The 19,733-nt window shown below is 51.5% G+C and overlaps 1 long non-coding RNA gene across 1 annotated transcript in view; it reads right to left on the bottom strand.

Annotated features, from left to right (window-relative positions):
* Positions 1–432: 432 nt before the first annotated feature.
* The window catches only part of LOC123608432, a 31,534-nt gene continuing 12,233 nt past the window's right edge, over positions 433–19,733 (bottom strand). Inside the window, exons 2-3 of the long non-coding RNA XR_006717232.1 lie at positions 1,416–1,473; positions 433–786 (exon numbers count right to left, since the gene is read on the bottom strand). This is a non-coding gene — a long non-coding RNA (uncharacterized LOC123608432). The remainder of the gene's footprint in view (positions 787–1,415; positions 1,474–19,733) is intronic.

Here is a 19,733-nt window from a genome sequence, read left to right on the forward strand (position 1 = left end):
GGTGGCCTGTTTGTTCATCAGCCTTCCATCTGAGCCAGGAGCTCCAGGAGGGAAAAAACACATCTATCCTGCTTGTCATTAAGTGCTCAGTCCCAAGCACAGTACCTGGCATAGAGGAGGTACTAGGTAAATGCAAATGAATAATGAATGAGTGAATGAATAAACAGTCCATATCTGCCCAGCCTTTAGGGCCATGATGCACACATCTTCCAGGGCTGGCTGGGGCACGCATGCCCACACCCCTCCCCTCTTCCCCTCAACCCATTGCCGTGTACAGCTTATTAAGGCCGGCTCCCTATCTCTGGGAAGAATCACCCCTCCCCTCTCCAAGCCCCACACCCTTTAAAGCTCAGCTCCAATCAGGGACCCCGCCTCAGGAAGTCCCCTGACTGCCTCCACTCACCTGGTCCAAACCCCTGAAAAGCTCTCTGCTGGGGCTGCTCTTGGATTTATATTATGATGTGCATGTTTCAGTGCCTTCACTATTGGTCCCCCGAGGGCTCCTAGACTCCCCTGAACAGTGAGGCCCTGGCAGACGGAGCCAACATATGCTACCTAGGCTGTGCCAAGCGGCGTGCCCTGGGCTGGATCCCCTAGAAAGGTAGATGAACTTGGTCTGCTCAGGGGGGCGTGGGCAGGGCTCAGGAAGCCAGGGCTCTGTGATTTCCTTCCTCCCCTCCCCCCCCCCAGGCTCTGCTGGGGAACTCCAGGACCTGGAAAATGAACATCAGAGCAGGAAGCCCCCAGCGTGGAAGGGGAGGGCGTGTCAGCCAAGCAGGTGGGATCCTTAGACAGGAAAGAGCTAAGATCAGACATCAGAAGCCAGACTCCTGGCCCTGCAGCAGGAGCCCAGAGAAGCCTGGCAGTAAAGCAAATGGAAGCTTCCACCCATCCTACCCATCTTCCTTGGCTGCTGCTTAGCTGGGGCTTCTAGGGAAGCAAAGGGCTTATTGTCAGGGCAGGGCTATGTATGCACACACGCGACCCCCTGGCGACCTGCCTGTCCCCCTCCCACACCTCCTGGCAGTGGCTCAGTCAGCCCCCACTCAACTCACCAGTGTGCTCAGTACCTATCTGCAGGGGTTTAGATGCCCACCTACTGTGTGCTCAGGACAGGTCTCCCCCTCCCCCACCCACCACAGTGAGCCAGAAGTGCAGCAGACCCAGCCCTGGCTTGACAGGGGAGCAGGGGCGGGGGGGGGGGGGGGGGGGGGGCGTGGCTCATGGCGCAGGCACTCTCATGCCCCCCACAACGCACACACACTTAGAGGCCTGCGAAGCCCTAAAGACAGGGCGGAAGCCTCCGAAGGGGACCTAGAGCCCTCCTGGCCCCTGCTGGGCTACCCTGGGTGACTTTGGAGGAGCCCTCATCCTCCAATCTATAAAGTGAAGGTGATGGCCCCTGCTTAACTCACCTCTCCGGGTTGCCAGCCAAGGTGTGCCCTTGAAAGCACTCCCCATGGGCTTTGTAATCTGCAAAAAGAGAGTTTTCTTATTGTCATTCTTATCGCTGATCTTACACATCCAGGGAAACTGGTCCTGCTGTCTCATTAACATACAGCAGCTTCGGGGCGCCTGGGGGGGCTCAGTCGGTTAAGCATCCAACTGACTTTGGCTCAGCTGCTCACTATCTTCTGGTTCCGTACCTTCCAGACCCTTCATCAGGCTCTGTGCTGACGGCTCGGATTCTGTGTCTCCCTCTCTCTCTGCCCCTCCCCCGCTCTCTCTCTCTCTCTCTCTCTCTCTCTCTCAAAAATAAATAAACATTAAAAAAAAATACAACAGCCTCACCTCCCCCACAGGATCCCCTTGCCCAACAACCATCTGGGGTCCCCTTTGCCTACAGGAGAAAGGCCTCATTCCATGCTCTAGGGGTTCCTCTGGCTAAAGTCCACTTTCCAATTTTATGTCCCATATACTGTAATCTCTCCAGCCCTCTCGGATTGCCCTCAACACAGTTTTTGCCTACCTGCCTCCATGCTTTTGTTCATGCTGTCCCCTCCTCGCGGAATGCCCTTGCCCAGTGCCATCTCTGTATTCAGCTCTATCCTTCAAGACTGAACTGTGGTACCAACTCTTTCCTGAGGCCTCTTTCCTCAGCCAAGCCAGAACTGATCTCTCTGCTGCCCTGTAAGGGATTTGGTTTACACCACATGTCATGACACTTCCTGGCACAGAGTTGGTGCTCAGGAAACAAAAGTTGTAATAATCACACCCTGGGCTCTAAACACTTTATATTGACCGACTCATCCAATCCTTACCCGTTGGTGTACTTCTGTTAGCATTCCCATTTTCCAGGTGGACGAACCAAGATATATGCCCCGTATCTTGCTCAAGGCAGCATGAGACCAAGATTTGAACCTGGAGACTGACATCAGAGCCCACGTACATGCCTCTAAATATCACGAAGAACTGAGCCACATCCACCCGCTCATCTAAGTCATCCCCCTGCCCAGCCCAGGACATGGTTCAGTACATATCTGATGGTCGTGGCATTCACGTGTCTCCAGCCCCCTGTACGTGCTCAGCTCACTGTGCCGGGGGGGGGGGGGGGGGGGGGGGGGTGGGGGGGGTGGGGGGGGGCGGATTCCTTTAAGGTGGAGTCCAGAAGCTGGCTCAGGGTTCCAGGAAATGTGACCCGACAGCCTCCCTGGGCTGTGGACCCACACCAACCTCAGGCATCAGAGTGCCAGCCTAAGGCTGGGAAAAAAAATGCAAGCAGCAGCCCTTCGGCCACTGCACAAGGCTGCCTGGTGGTACGCTTGTTGATTGCATCGATTGCCGACCAAGGTTGTGATTAACGCACCCACCGTCACCAGGACGGGGTGTTGGGAGAGCCCAGGGCGGGGGTGGGAAAGGAAGCAGGCAGGAGCATCAAAGTCCAGGCACAGGGGACTCTAGGGACCACCTAACCCCATTGCTCGCTCCCATTTAACAGACGAGAAAATTGAGGCCCCAGAGGTGGAATAACTTGCCTAAAGCCGAAGAGTACAGCAAAGTGCCGCAAAAGCACCGGCACTTCTGAGCCTTTCCTCCTCAGCCTGCCTGCGGGCCCGGACCCCCCCTCTCTCCCTGGAGAGCTTTATAATTAGCCCTGGGCAGTCCAGTAACCAAGAGGCCCGAACGCTTCGGTGATCCCAGCAGAGGAAAGGGTGCCCTCAGACAGCTTCGCCAGGCTGCCGTGCCCAGCCAGCGGCGGGTCCTACCATCAGAACTGAGAGAGAAGTTGGGAGAAGGCCAGCCGCTAATTGTGGAAAATAAATCACGGACATCTAAACCACGCAGTTGAAGAAAGGCCAGTTGCACGTAGACATGTTTCCTTTTGTGCTCTTGCTCGCCCACTTCAATTGTTAATTGAAAGCCATGAGTTACATAAGTTACGTGGATACCAAAGAAGGAGTTGAATGAGCTCCTGAAAATAACCCACTCGCTGAGTGGTTTTCGGGATGAGGAGAGGTCTTAGAAAAGCAGGTGGCTGAGGAGGGCAGCTGGCCCTCAGAGGGCAACCAGGGCAAACCTGTCCCCTAGTGACAGCAATCTGGATCTGCAGACGCCTCGTTCCCAGATTTTGAGAGGACGAGGATGTGTGTTCGAGTTGCTGGTTCTTCACAAAATCTCAAAGAAAGTCAAAAGTTGTGCTATTATATGGATGTCTTTTTTTTTTTTTTAATGTTTATTTATTTTTGAGACAGAGACAGAACATGAACGGGGGAGGGTCAGAGAGAGAGGGAGACAACAGAATTGGAAGCAGGCTCCAGGCTCTGAGCCATCAGCCCAGAGCCCGACGCGGGGCTCGAACTCACGGACCGCGAGATCGTGACCTGGGCTGAAGTCGGACGCTTAACCAACTGAGCCACCCAGGCGCCCCTGGATATCTTAGTTTCATAAGAAGACAAAACCTCTCCCATCTCTGACGTTGAGCAAATTGAGGGCAGGGCTGTGTGTCTCCCCCCTCAGCCTGGGGCTCCCTGAGGGCAAGGCTGTGTCTCCCCTCAGACTGGGGCTCCCTGGGGGCAGGGCTGTGTCTCCCCCTTCAGACTAGCACTGAACTACATTTTTTCCAAAAGACTAAGGTCTCCCTGAAAACAAGAGCTACATTGTTTCATTCCCTTCCCTAAGGCAGGGGCAGGGTCTCTCCATTAAATTAAGCCCAGCCCACTCCCACCAACTTGGGTTGAGGAATGAGGGACCTGGAGTCACCTGTCACCGTGGGAAAATCTCAGGACACACCCTGGTGATGGGGGTGGGGGGGGGGTGGCAAGGGTTAAGAAACTGCAGCTACAGGGACACCTTTCTCATTAGCTGCCCTCCCCGCTGCCGCCTGCTGCCAGGGCTTGGTTGGGCTTCTGATGGGTTCCAGCTGACAGCTGGGCCTCCTCTATTCTGACCCTCGGGCAGCGGTGTCCTGTAATGACCCCATCACCGGTACCCTTAGCCACCCAAGCCAGGGAGGCTGGCCGTCAGGATGGAGTGGGATGCAGGGAGGGAGGGGCAGCCCTGCCTTGGAGGGATGCAGAGCCCAAGGAGGACTGGGGGAGGGAGCCAGGGGCAGGGGTTCCATTAACTCCCTCTGAGGCCCTGAGCGGAGTGACAGGGGCCACCCTGTCCACATGGGCTAGTTTCTTCCGCTGCCACCACCCCTAGGGGAGAGGCCTCCACATAGCCTCCAGCCTGGGCAGAGGCCCGTGGCTTCCCCGGCTCCTCCTCAACCGTGAGTCATTCCCAGCAGTCTGTGCGAGCAGAGGCAGCAAACCCCATCCTGCAGCCTGAGGAGAGCAGGGAACAGACTGCAGCACTGGCCAGACACAGGTGCCCAGCACAGGAACGCCAGCCCGGTCTGGATGCGGAGGCTGAGACTCGCCCCTTGAGAAACCCCCGGTCTGGTTTCCCAAACGTGGTCTCCTGCCCCACATCTCTTCACGCCCGGCTCTCTGAGACTCCGCTGTCATTCTCACTTGTGCCCTTGTCCCTTACCCACACCTCCTCCCAGCATCCTTGGCCTTTCAGGACTCATCTCAAATGTCACTTCTCCTGGGAAGCTCCCCTGTTCTCCTTTGTGCACCCTCAATGCCATGGGCATCCTTTTATCTGCTTTCCACATCTCTTCTCAGGCTGGAAAAGGAGCCACAAAGAGGGCAGCGGGGACCGTATTCCATTCCTCTCTGTATTCCCAACCCCGGACACAGTGCCTGGCACGTCCTAGGTGCTCATGGTAGTGTTTCCAAAGGTAGATCTGGCTAGGAGTTAAACAAAACCACTCCGACCCCAATAACCAATATTTGCTGCTCCCAGCTGCTTCCAAAATCCCACCAACTATTCCTGGACAGGCCTAGGAGTTTTCTCATCCGATGTAATGACCCGGTGCCAAACCTCGCCCCAGGACCACCCACAAAGGGCACGGTTGATGTGCCTGAGCCCTCAAGGTGCCAAAGCTGTATAGTGGTCTGTATCATGGTGGGAGAATGCATCGCCCTCTGCCTTTCCCTGGGGCAGAATCCAAGAACAGAGCTGCCTGCACCTAGCATCTTACAGAAGTCTAGGAGACAGTGTGCAGGGAACATTATGGACTGGATCTTAATTCATTCTACCTTCTGCTAGGTGCCCCACCTAGACTGAAGAAACAAGAAAAGTAAATAATAACAATTACAATAATAAATAAACAAAACACTACATTTGTCAGTATCCCTTGCTGTCAAGATTCAGGATATAATTCAGAGTCAGCCAATCAGATGCAATTGCATAAGATTTAAAAGGCTGCACTTCTGCAGGTGCTGCTGCTGTTTTCTGGGAAAAGGGGCAGGGACAGGGGTGTTTTTTCTTCTTGATGTTGTTGTTTTGTGGCAGTGCTGGCCAAGAGGGTCAAGAAGGTGAGGCCCAGGGGCACCTGGGTGGCTCAGTCAGTTAAGCATCTGACTTCGGCTCAGGTCATGATCTCACATGAACCTGTTTCACATTCTGTGTCTCCATCTCTCTCTCTCTGCCTCTCCCCCATTTGCATTCTGTGTGTGTGTGTGTGTGTGTGTGTGTGTGTCTCAAAAATAAATAAACATTTTTAAAAATTTAAAAAAAAAGAAGCCAGAAAAATCTCAAATAAACAACCTAAACTTACACCTAAAGGAGATAAAGAAGAACAAACAAAACCCCAAATCAGAAGAAGGGAGAAAATAATAGATTAGAGCAGAAATAAATGAGATAAGAAACAACAAAAAGCTAGAACAGATCACTAAACCAGGAGCTGGTTCTTTGAAGAGATCAACAAAACTGATAAGCCTCTAGCCAGACTCATAACACAAAAGAGGGGGGTGGGGGGGTGGAACTCGAATAAACAAAATCAGAAATGGCAGAGAGAAATAACAACCGACACCACAGAAATACAAAGGATTGTAAGAGAATGTTATGAAAAATTATATGTGAACAATTGGACAAACTAGAAAAATGGAAACACTCCTAGAAACACTTGCTAAAGTGTTTCCTAAAGTGAAGCAGGGAGAAATTGAATATGGGAACAGACCTATCACCAGCAATGAAATTGACTCAGTAAATCAAAACACTCCCAACAAACAAAAGTCTAGGACCAGACAGTTTCACAGGTAAACTCTACCAAACATTTAAAGAAGAGTTAATACCTATTCTTCTCAAACTTTTCCAAAAAAATAGAAGAGGAAGGAAAATTGCCAAATTCATTCTATGAAGCCAGCATTACTCTGATACTTAAACCAGATAAAGACACCACAAAAGGGGTGCCTAGATGGCTCAGTCAGGTTAAGGGTCCAACTTTTGTTTTCAACTCAGGTCATGATCTCACGGTTTCTGAGATCAAGCCCCAGGCCGGACTCTGTTCTGACAGTGCAAAGCCTGCTTGGGATTTGTTCTCTCTCTGCCCCTCCCCCACTGGTGCTCTCTGTCTCTCTTGTCAAAATAAATAAATAAACATTTAAAAAAAGACACCACAAAAAAAGAGAACTACAGTCCAATATCTCTGGTGAGCATGGACGCAAGAATCCTCAACAAAATATTAGCAATCCGAATCCGACAATACATTTAAAAAAAATTATTCGCCACAGTAGAGTGGGATTTATTCCTGAGATGCAAGCGTGGCTCAATATTTGCAAATCAATCAACATGATACATTACATCAGTAAGAGAAAGGGTACAAACCATGTGATCATTTCAGTAGGTGCAGAAAAAGTATTTGACAACATCCATTCATGATAAAAGTACAGCATTCATTCATGATAAAAACTCTCAGCAAAGTAGGTTTACAGGGAACATACCTGAACATAATAAAGCCCATCTATGAAAAACCCACAGCTAACATCTCCTTAATGGGGAAAAAGTGAGAGCTTTTCCCCTAAGGTCAGGAACAGGACAAGGATGTCCACTCTCACCACTTTTACTCAACATAGTACTGGAAGTCCTGGCCACAGCAATCAGACAAGAAAAAGGAATAAAAGGCATCCAAATTGGTAAGAAAGAAATAAAACTTTCACTATTTGCAGATGACATAATACTATCTATAGAAAACCCTAACAACTCCACCAAAAAACTACTAGAACTGACAAAGGAATTCAGTAAGGCCGCAGGCTACAAAATCAATATATAGAAATCCATTGCATTTCTATACACTAATAATGAAGCAGCAGAAAGAGAAATTGAGAAAATAATCCCATGTATGATTGCACCCAAAATAGTAAAATACCTAGGAATAAACTTAACCAAGGAAGTGACAGACCTATACTCGGATAACTACAAAACACCGATGAGAGAAATTGAAGACAACACGAACAAATGGAAAGATATTCTCTGTTCATGGATTGGAAGAACAAATATTAAAATGTCCACACTACCCAAAACAATCCACATATTTAATGCAATCCCTATCAAAATGCCAACTGCATTTTTCACAGACCTAAAACAAACAATCTTAAAATTTGTCTGGAACCACAAGAGACCCCAAATAGCCAAAACAATCTTGAAAAAGAAAAATAAAGCTGAAAGTATCACAATTCCAGATTTCAAGTTATATTACAAAGCTGTAGTAATCAAAACAGTATGGTGCGGACACAAAAATAAAGCACCCAGCTCAATGGAACAGAATAGAAATTCCAAAGACAAACCCACAATTATATGGTCAATTTATATTCGACAAAGCAGGAAAGAATATACAATGAGAAAAAGACAGTCTCTTCAACAAGTGGTGTTGAAGAAACTGGGCAGCTTCATGCAAAAGAATGAAACTAAACCATCTTCTTACACCATGAACAAAAATAAACTCAAAATGGATTAAGGATCTAAATGTGAAACCTGAAACCATAAAAATCCTAGAGGAGAGCATAGGCAGTAATTTTCTCTGACACTCGCTATAACAACATCTTTCTATATGTCTCCTGAGGCAAGGGAAACAAAAACAAAAGTGAATAATTGGGACTCCATCAAAATAAAAAGCTTCTGCACAACAAAGGAAACAACCAACAAAACTAAAAGACAACCTACTGAATGGGAGAAGATATTTGCAAATGACATATCCAATAAAGGGCTAGTATCCAACATATATAGAGAACGTATACAATTCAACACCAAAAAATCAAATAATTCAATTAAAAGAAGGGCAGAAGACATGAACAGACATTTCTCTAAAGACATCCAGATTGCCAACAGACACATGAAAAGATGCTCAACATCACTCATCATCAGGGAAATGCAAATGGAAACCACAATGAGATATCACCTCACACCTGTCACAATGGCTAATATCAACAACACAGGAAACAACAGGTGTTGGCAAGGATGTAGAGAAAAAGGAACCCTCCTACACTTTTGGTGAGAATGCAAACTTGTGCAGCCACTTGGAAAACAGTGTGGAGGTTCCTCAAAAAATTAAAAATAGAATTATCCTGGAGAGTATGGGTGGCTCAGTCTGTTAAGCGACTGACTTGGGCTCAGATCATGATCTCATGGTTCGTGAGTTCAAGTCCCATATGGGACTCTCTGCTGTCAGTGCAGATCCTGCTTCAGATCTTCTGTCTCTCTCTCTCCAAAATAATAAATAAACATTAAAAAACAGAATTACCCTATGATCCAGAAATCATACTACTAGGTATTTACCCAAAGAATATGAAAACACTAATTTGAAGAGATACATGCTCCCCTCTGTCTACTGTGGCATTATTTACGATAGCCAAATTATGGAAGCAACCCAGGTGTCCATCGACTGATCAATGGATAAAGCAGATATGGTGTATATACACAATGGAATATTATTCAGCATAAAAAAGAATGAAATCCTGCCATTTGCAGCAACATGGGTGGAATTCGAGAGTATAATGCTAAGCGAAAGAAGCCAGAGAAAGACAAACACCATTTGATTTCACTCATATGTGGAATTTAAGAAACAAAACCAAGGGTAAAAAAAGAGAGATAAACCAAACCAAAACAAAACCAAAAAACCGGACTCTTTTTTTTTGTTTGTTTGTTTGGTTTTTTCAGACTCTTAATTATAGAGAACAAATATATGGTCATCAGAGGGCAAGTGGATGGTGGGGAGGGGTGAAATAGGTGAAGGGAGTTAAAATACACTTATCCTGATGAGCACTGAGTCATATACAGAATGGCTGAATCGCTACACCTGAAACTAATGTGCCACTGTATATTAACTACACTGGAATTAAAATAACATTTTAAAAAAATTAAAAAGAAGGTGAGGCCAAGGATGCCGCCCACCTACTAGTATGGATCACAGCAGGTGCAGTGTGGACCTAGCAACAGAAGCAGCTTCCTATCACGGCACTGCATGTGGTTCTGGAGCTGGTGACCTCATGATTGCCAAAGACACAGCAGCCTCTTTAGGGGCCCAGTTCTGTGGGCATTGAGAATTGTTCCTGTAAGTTCAACCTTGAGTCTCTGTCTTTGGCCTTCCAGTAGTTCTGCAGAGTTTCGTACTCTGGAATAAATCTCTTCCATTTAAACTCACCACAATGGATCCTGTTCCCCGCAACAGAGTCCTGACGCACTGGGCTTCGTATTTTATTCCCAGCTCCGTCTCCTGCTCTGTCTCTGAGATGTGGACGCGGGTCTACCAGAAAGCCAGACCAGAGCACATCCTGGTGACAATCGCCTGCCCTGTTAAGAACTGCCCTGGCTTGCCTTCTGACAGTGAAGTACTGTCACTTGGCCAAGACTGTCTCCCAACTGTCTCTTCCCTCTGGAGGGTTTTCTTCTAGGAGTTTCCTTAGACCCTTGTGCATGTCTGAATCCCCATGCAGAACGGTAGATAGATTTTCATTTCGTGTCAGTTCTGATGCGAGAGCCTGGACCGGTGTGTGAGGTAAAAAGCATGAGGCTGATTCTGGACTCGGAAGGACAGAGGGCTCTAACCAGCTAGTATGGCTGCCGTGGTGCGGAAGTGGACGCTGACAGTGGGCAGGCTTGTGATTGCTCCCATATTTGAGGGAGAAGTGAATGAAGGTGCTTTCTGCCTAACTCAGACAGGGATCCATTCAGCCACACACTCCCCAGGCAGCTTCCCAGCCTGAATGCCCCCACCCAGCTTTCTGACACGACCTCTGATTTCCCCACCTAAACATTTGTTCATTGACGCATTGCACCGACTATTCCCGATGCTTCCTGACTCCTGTCTCCAGCTTACATCCCCAACCCATCGCTCCAATGTTCACACTAGCTGTCACGCTACCCTGGGGAGTTGAACCCAGGAAAGAGCTGGAGCTGAAATGGACTAATTCCTAAGTCCACACCTCCTCCAGGGAGAGCCTTCACCTCCAGGCTCCCCGAAGGCCCTCCTTCACACGTCTCTGTGCCCAATCAGGGCTGGGCACTTGGGAAGTGCTTGAAAAACCCATGGATCAGTGAAAGAATACACAGATTGCCCAGGAATGATCTCACCAACCACTGGCTTCCCTTTCCCATTCTTGCCTCTTGCCCTTTCCCGCACTCAAATACCTTTGTTGACATTGACATCTGGCCTCCCAAATCTCCAGGAAACTTGCACGCAGTGGGCCCCCACCCCCCTGCATCCCATCTGAGTCACTGTTGAACCTAAATCCAGCCTGCTGCAGAAGCCAGCTGCGGTGGGATAGAAATTGTGTCCTCCGGGGGGGGCCCCCAGGCTCTCTCGTTTGAGGGAGGGGAGCCACCCTCTAGGCACAGTAGAGATGGTGGGGAGAGTGGTAAGTCATTTTCCGGGGAAGAAAACCATCCCTGAGCCCACCGCACAGCATCCTCGCTCTGGGCTCCTGCTCACCAGCCACACTCTTTCCACTTAAAGGGAAACAGATGGTGTGGTTAATTGGGGTGTCGTAGTGGGCTCTGGCCCTCGTTAAGGCCGAGGGTGGGGACAATGAGTGATTTACCGGGTCATAAACAGCAGCTCAAGGGAGGGTCCGTGCCTTCATGCCCACAGCCCCTGAGGATTGAGCAAGCAGTGGCCAGTGGCCACTGGTCTTGGGCCGTGGGGTCAGGCTGGAGTTCAGATGGGACGGGACACTCGTCACCTCTCCCTGATCACTAGACTCTAAGCTGAGTCAGCCTGCGGCAGCGCAGCGGAGTACAGCGACAGCTCCTGGGGGGGTCCAGATGCTCACAGCTGGAGAAAGTGAAGACTGACCTGGGAGGGGCGGGCAACAGCAGGGTGGAAGGGGCAACCACAGAGAAGCAGGGACACCCAGGGTAGGATGGGCAGGAGCTGCTGGAGGCCGGGAGATCCCAGAGGGGTAACCGGGGCCTGCCTCTTCCCACCAGAGGCACACCGCCCCAGGCACACCGCCCAGCCCCAGCCCCTCACACAGTGGCATGTGTAGGAAAGGCAAGTCCATCCCTCTCTCCAGGGAGCCCTACGCCAGAGAGAGGAAGTAGTTAAGAGCCCAGCTGCCTGGGTTCAAGCCCCAGCCCTGCCCGTCACAGACCTGTGTGACCTGTAGCCTCTCTGTGCCTTGATTTCCCCGTCTGTAAAATGAAATAACATTTCCCCATGAGAATTGCCTCGTTAGTAGGCTCAGAACGGCACCTGGCACACAGCACTATGTATTTGGTTTAGGTGATTATATTTAGGTGACAGACCCTGTGTTGATGAACTGGGCAGCAGCGGGGGGCGGGGGGCGTTCTCACCCTCCCCTGTAGCCAGCAACAGCAGCCTCTGGGGAGCATCTCCTTGCATATCCTCTGAGTCTCCTCCCTCACCCCACCAGGATCCCCAAGTGACAGCAGAGACAAGGGGCTCCAACCCTAACCAGAAAGTGAACGAGCCAGCCAAATCCCAAAGACAGCCTGGATAAACGTGGAGAATGAACACTGTTGACCGAGCACCTGCTGCGTGCCAGGCCGGACGCTGGAGTTTTATCTGCAGTTGCTCACTTAGTCCGTGGTAGATTTTGCTGTCCCATTCTACAGATGTGAAACCAAGGCCTCGAGAATAAGTGTCTAAAATCACCCAGAGAGCAAGAGGAGGGGCTGGGGTCGGGACCCAAGACTTCCTGCCTCCAGAATCTGAGCTCTTTCCTCAAAAACAGCTACTGATGTCACAAATACTGAGGGACTTTTAAACTAAGACACTTCCAGACCTAGAAAATTCCAGTCCCTGTAAGTAGAACCCAAGAGCCTATATTTATTTATTTGGGTTTTTTTCAATATATGAAATTTATTGTCACATTGGTTTCCATACAACACCCAGTGCCAAGAGCCTATATTTAAATACGATTGCTGCCCCTGGCTTTGGACCTCCTCCCACCCAGTGTGGGCCCCCTCTCAGATGATAGGCGGACCGGATGCAGAAGGAAAAGGGAGACGGAGCCCAGTCAGCCTGCACTGGTTATTTCTGGGGGATAGAAGCATCACCCCTGCCTCTGTGCCCCCTTTCATCCCCAGGATCCCTCACTCTCTCTTAGAACCGGGGCCCAAACAGGCAGAGGGGGCCAAAAGAGGGCAAGAAAACATGTCTCCAACATGTCTTGGAGTGGGAGGTCCAAAGCATGGGGTGCAAGGAGCAACAAGGTCGATGGGGCCAGCTCCTCCGTCCATGGCAGGGGCACAAGTGGAACGCAGAGGGGACTGACGCGCCAGACAGCACCAGGGGCCCCGTCAGCTGGGGGTGACCAGCTCTGCGGTGGGGAGCTCCTTTTAGACCAGCCCCTCCTCTCGTAGCACAAGGATATCCCTCTCCCCACTCTGACATCTCCCCCAAACACCCCCGGACATGATGAGAGAGCCGCCCCAGGCTCCCTGTGCTGCGGGGGCAGCAGACGCTGGTCTTCAGTAAGGAGTGGAGAGGGATCAGCACACATCACATCACGCTTGGCACGGCCCCCATTGGCGGGCACTGTGCCACTGTGTCGGCCAGCCATCTCCCCGCAGAACCTTTGTCAGCGGAGGAGGGGCTGGCAGGGGGATCGGCCCCCACGCTGAGCGGCCCAGACTCAGGAAGCCCCCTTACTGCCACCCCACCCCCTGCCCCCAAGCCCTGCCTCCCCTGGGCCCGGTTTGTGATTCCTTTTTACTAGTGTGACTATTTGCTTTCAGCCTCTCTCCTGGCTCCGTGAGAGCCTGCGTGCGCGGGGGTCACCAGAATATCCCGAGCACCTGGTGCATTTGTTGAATGATGAATGACTTGAATGCGAGTGCCACGTTCCTGTCCACGCCCTTGCCCCTATAGGTGCCCAGTGCTCAGACGTGGTGGGACGAGGAGCCCACCTTGCCAGAGCTGGTAACTCAAGGTCAACCTCAGAGCAATGCCAAAGCAGTTAATCAAGGAAGGCTTCCTGGTGGAGGTGGGCAGGGAGTGGAGGCGCCTAGTCTCACATCTGTTTTCCCTGCTCATCACCTGTTTCCGGCGGGAACTCCCAGAGGGCAGAGGTCATGTCTGGGTCTCAGGGCCACCGCCAGCACAACCTCATTGGAGCTGCACATGCCTGCCTCACTGTCAACTGTGACTCATGGCTCATGAGCCTTTCCTCTTGACTAGGGATCAGGGAGCAGTTATTACAGTAACATTACTAACCTCATATCGTGGCTGTGACCACGCTTACGTTCAGTGTTCCTTCCCCAACCCCAGGCCAGAGCAGTGACCTCACCCTTGGGGGTCAGCAAGCAAGGATAGAACTATTCCCCCCAGAGGCAGGGGTTGGCCTTGATGGGTCTGGACTGCCTGAGAAGCCCAGAATCTGGCCCCTTTCCCTCAGAGCTGGTTGCACATCCTGGCCCCCCTCTCCCCAAAACAGCCAGCTAGGGTAGGGGCTAGTCCCCTGTTGCCTCCTCCCCCACCAGGGTGGGCACAGGAGAAAGAGAAAATGGTCGGGGCTGCCCTATGCCTGCCTTTCCCCACCACTGGGTCCAGGATGCTCACATGCTGGGGAAAGTTGTGTAGAGGAATGTGGCCATAGTGGCCAGCTCCTGGCACCAGCAGAAATCCCCGAGCCTGTCCACAGGCCCTGTTCAGACACGTTCCCTGACCGTGGCACTGAGTAAGTACTGAGGAGACACCTGCGGACTGAGGTCACATCGCTGCCTGCCCTCTCCTCCCAGACAGGCCCCTCCTGGGGCCCAGACCATTCTAGTTCCTCCTGTCAGACCACGAGAGGGCCCAAGGCATTTACTCCTACAGGAAACACTCAATGGGGAAGAAAGGAACACACGAGAGCTGGGCTAGGACTCCAGCTGGGTGCTCTTAGGGAAGTTACCCAATTTCTCTGGGCCTTAATTTCTTTTTTTTTTTTTTTTTAATGTTTATTTTTGAGAGAGAGACAGAGACAGAGAGAGAGAGAGAGAGAGAGCACGAGCAGGGAGGGGGAGAGAGAGGGAGACACAGAATCTAAAGCAGGCTCCGGGCTCTGAGCTGTCAGCACAGAGCCCGACGCGGAGCTTGAACCCACAAACTGCGGGATCATGACTGGAGCCAAAGTCGGACACGTAACTGACTGAGCCACCCAGGCGCCCCCGGGCCTCAATTTCTTCAACTGTAAAATGGGACTAAGACTAGCTACTTCTTGGCCTGGATCTGCAGTGGGTGAATAACAGCCGAAGGCAGCCACTCTTGGAATTTCACCGCTGCCGTTAACTGCTCCAGGCAGTAAACGTAGTAGTCCCCCCTTATCTGTGGGGGGGTGCTGGCAAGACCTTTAGTGGGTGCCTGCATCCACAGATAGTATAGAACTCTACATATACTATGTTGCTCCCATACATATATCCCTGTGCTAAAGTTTAATTTATCAGTTAAGCACAGTAAGAGATTAACAATAACTAATAACAAAATAGAACAATTATCACAATACAATGTAATAACAGTTACGTGAATGTAGTCTCTCTCTCTCTCTGTCTCTCTCGAAATATCTAACTGTATCATGCTTACTGGTCTTGTGATGAGGTGGGATGAGAACATTCCCAGGTGATGAGATGGGGTGAGGGAAATTACAAAGGCATTACAGTGTAGCCTTACGCTACTATTGACCTTGTGATTCTGTATCAGAAAGAAGATCGTCGGCTTCCAAATTGCAGTTGGCAGGTAACTGAAACCGCAGAAAGCGAAACCGTGGATAAGGGGGTGGGGGACGCCTGTCTTAAGTATCAGGAAGAACCGAGGCTTCAGAGAAGGGAGAGAATCAGAGTTGCTTGAAGAAGGGAGTTGGGAAGGCCCCACCTCCTCTCTGCTAATGGCAGACTAAAGGGAACAAGGGCCCTGTGGCAGACACTGTCTCCCAACATCCACTGATCCTTTCTCCTCCCCGGTTTTCAGCCAGACCCCCATGATGGAAAAGGCTCTAGTGCCCAGCTTCCCTCGCAGCTCGGTGTGGATGGGTGATCACGCTCTGGCCAGTGGGTTGTGAGCAGTGTCTGTTCAATTTCCAGGAAGGGTCCAGGGAAAGGGTACGCCTTTCTCCAGCCTTTCTCCCTCCTTTCTACTGGCTAGAGCTCCAGCAACCATCTTGAACAATGAAATGACCTTGGAAATGGAAACTACACACAGCAGATCAATAAGAGAGAAGGAGCTGAGACTCTGATGGCCTGTGGTCGTCAAACTAGCCTGGGGATGTTTACTTGCAGACTTCAAGTACAAGGAGCAAAAAAGTTCATCTCTATCTTGTTTAAACGGAACTTAACTCTGATATAGACCCCTCCTCTGGTAGAATCACCTCAAGATTCACATGTGGCTAGGTATTATAAAGAACAGTTGCCCAGGATGTGACATCCCCCCATGAGGAACATTCCCTTTTTTTTTTTTTTTTAATGTCTCTTTATTTTTGAGAGAGAGACAGAGTGTGAGCAGGGGAGGGGCAGAGAGAGAGGGAGACACAGAATCCGAAGCAGGCTCCAGGCTCTGAGCTGTCAGCACAGAGCCCGACACAGGGCTCGAACCCACAAACCGTGAGATCATGACCTGAGCCAAAGTCGGACGCTTAACTGACTGAGCCACAGAGGCACCCCAGGGGAGGAAGAGCATTCCCTCCTGCATGCCCTGCATGGTCAAGAGAAGTCCTGTTGGGAGGACTTAGCTCCAGGAGGAGCTGGGGATGGATGGATGGGTGAATGAAAAGAAAAAAGAAAGAGGAAGAAAGAAAGAAAGAAAGAAAGAAAGAAAGAAAGAAAGAGAGGGAGGCAGGGAAGAAGGAAAAGAAAGAAATGAGGGAGGAGTCGGGTAAGTGGGTGAAATGAGAAAAGATACCCAGAAGGAAAGAAATACCCCAGAAAAATGCTTCAGGTGACAGCCAGCCAGCTGGGCTTCGTGGTATGTGAAGAGCAGCATGGCCAACCTGACCCACTACCCATGTCCAACTCTGTTTTCCTATCTGTATTTAGGAATGGGCCTTACTTGCGGCCTCACGACTGAAGACAAGTGTGAAGTGATTTCTTCCAAACACACAGAATCAGTGTGGTTTTATGTCAATACAGCCCTTAGCAGGCACCCCCTCTCTGATGTTCCTGGGATTCCTCACCTGTAAAGTGGGGATAATAGCAGAACTCCCTTTAGCTGGCTGTCATGCGGATTCAGTGGGGCGATTCCTGCAAAGTGCTTCTCACTGTGTCTGGTGCCTTGCAAGTGCGCAGGGGAACTGCCCAGCACTCACTATTGCTGCTGTTGAAATCCTGCCCTGGTGTAGGGAACAAAGAGGGGCCACCCAACCCGTGGTGTGAGCTTAGGGAAAGAGACGTGGGGCCCTCACCCCGGAACAACCAACCCCAGCCCTTTAGGACCCTAAAGATCATGTAATGCAAATGCTGTGGGAGAGCCACACCTTCCACCCCATCAGGATCCTGCCTGGTCCTGCCTAGGAAGGCACAGGTCTGCCCTCAGCGTGAGTTTCAGGGGTTAAATAAGATAAGGCACAGGGCTGCCCTTTCTAAAACTCCCCAGGGGGGCACCTGGGGGGCTCAGTCAGTTAAGCAGCGGACCCTTGATTTCAGCTCAGGTCATGATCTCACAGTTTGTGAGCTCAAGCCCCCCACGTTGGGCTCTGTGAGGACAGAACAGAGTCTGCATGGGATTCTGTCTCTCCCTCTCTCTGCCCCTCCCCTGCTCGCTCCCTCGCTCCCTCTCTGTCTCAAAATCAATAAACAAACTGAAAAAAGGGGGGCGGAGGGGATTTTACGAGGGGAACTGAGGGTTGTCCTAGCTCCTTGGAGCAGCGAATGAGGAAATGAGGAAAAAATAACCTTACATGAAAGTCGCTGTGATTCCAGGTGGCCTAAAGGAGAATTCTGACGGCCCCCGCGGCATGAACTGTGTAGGGCAGGGAGCTGTTGGACGGAGTGAGGAATAAAAGGGTCTTGCAATTCTAAGAGCAACCTCCAGCCAGCAGCTGAACTTCTGAGCCTCTGCTCCAAGCTCTATAGAATTGGACAAGGTAATGATTTGGGGCGTGGGTTTGGAAATCGTGGGGAGAGGAGTCTGAAGCTGCTTTGGACAACGTTATCTAATTGCGTGCCTCTGTTTCTTCTTCTGTTTGAAACAAAACAAAAACAAAATTGAGCCACCAGGACGATCGATTCAGGGGAGGCCAGCTGAGAGCCTGGCCCCCAGGACAAGCTCCATAAATATTCTCTAGTAGGCTGCTATCTTTCTCCTGTCTGGGCAGGAATCGGACTGAAAGTCTCTCTCTGAGTTCTTTTCAAGTCTAGAACTCCTTGACTCCACAATCCTGTGGTTCCCTGATTCTCATTCTGGGACCTGAGGATTGGATATGACACGACCGGATGGCTCCGCCGTGCACACCCCCGGCCTGGAGGCCCCGCCAGCAGTCCGCATCATTTTGCTTCCACGAGTGGTTTCACCCTGCCCATCACGTGTTCCCCAGCCCCGTGGCAGCCCCAGTGGCCCCGCCAGCCTTCTCTGACCCCCACACCATGCCTTCACCTAAAGTCAGGGCAGTGTGGATCCCGCCCCACCCCCAACCGTCTTCCTCACACCTACAGTCCCCTGACAACGTCACATGCTGTGGAAGTTGGCAGGCCTGGAGGGGCCACAGATGCCAACACAAACATCATTCCTGTAGAGGGAGAAGAGCCCATGGGAGTTATTTTTAACCTGTTGATCAGAGACGATATCTCCAGCTCCGAGCTGGAGGCTCTGAGGGGAAAGTGACTTGTCAGGCCTTACCTCAATGATTCCCAAGGACATTGGGCTGCAGGCACCCCAGGCCTCACCCCACTTTGATGGAGAAGGGAAAAGGGAGACACAGCTCAGGACATGCCCCATATTGTCTCCAACAGTCTCAACTGGGGTTGAGCTCAGCCAGGAAGAACAAGGACGCCATGAATCACAGAACATTGAACCCAGAGGTGGGTCCTCTCCAGTCCCTTGGTTGTTCAGCTGAGGACGCTGAGACCTGAGAGAGGAGGCCCAGCCACGCTGCCAATTAGCGCTAGCTCCCCTCTCCCTCGTCCATCCACAAACCTGACACTTCAATAACTCTCCAAGGCTCTATCCAGGGGGCCACCTCGCCCTACCGCTCTGCCCAGTGGACCACCTTTCCTCTGCCCACTTCCCAGTCTGTCCCATCCCGGTGGACTGAGCCCCCGACAACCCCACGATGAGGCCTCTAAGCCCTGCCTCACCCTGCAAGGTCTTCCCAGGCGCCCAAGCAGTGCCCCCTGGAGGCCAGCAGCGGCAGTAGCCAGGGCAGCGGGTAGTGCCATGGTGGCTGGAGGCCCAGGCGAGGACGTGCAGGCCAGGGCGTGCCTGCGTGGGGGGAGCAGGATGGAGCTTCTGCCAAGAGCCCGCTGCCGGCTGCTGCCGAGCCTGTGCTCGCCAGAAAGGGGGAGGCCAGACAATGGACCCCACAGCCCAGCCTCCCGGCCTTGGCCCCTTGAGCTGGGCAGGCAGCTGCCGCCTCCACTGGGCCCTCACGTAGCCCACGTCCTGCCTGCTGGGTGGCCCTTATCACCGGGTACGTGCCAGAAGCCCACGTGCCTACACTCTGCAGTGGAGAGGGGACTGGAGGTCAGGGTGGATGGCACCTTACTCCCGTAAGGCTTCGTGGTCCCCCCCACCACCCCCGGCCACTCTCAAGGAGGGGCCGGAGCAGGCCCCGCGTACCCTTTGGGGAATGTCCCAACCCCAGAGAGACCTTAGCCGCGTCTTGCCCAGTTTCCCAACTCTTAACTACTCTTCTCCTCTCCGACCGAGAGGGTTGAGGGTGGGGGAGAAAGGAGAGCCCGAAATCTTCGCATGAGTACTCTGGCTCCCCCAGCTCACAAAGACCGAGCGTGCTTCAACATAACAAGCACCATCACGT

The sequence above is a fragment of the Leopardus geoffroyi genome, chromosome B2 (assembly GCF_018350155.1).
Source record: "Leopardus geoffroyi isolate Oge1 chromosome B2, O.geoffroyi_Oge1_pat1.0, whole genome shotgun sequence".
In the NCBI taxonomy this organism is placed as follows: Eukaryota; Metazoa; Chordata; class Mammalia; order Carnivora; family Felidae; genus Leopardus; species Leopardus geoffroyi.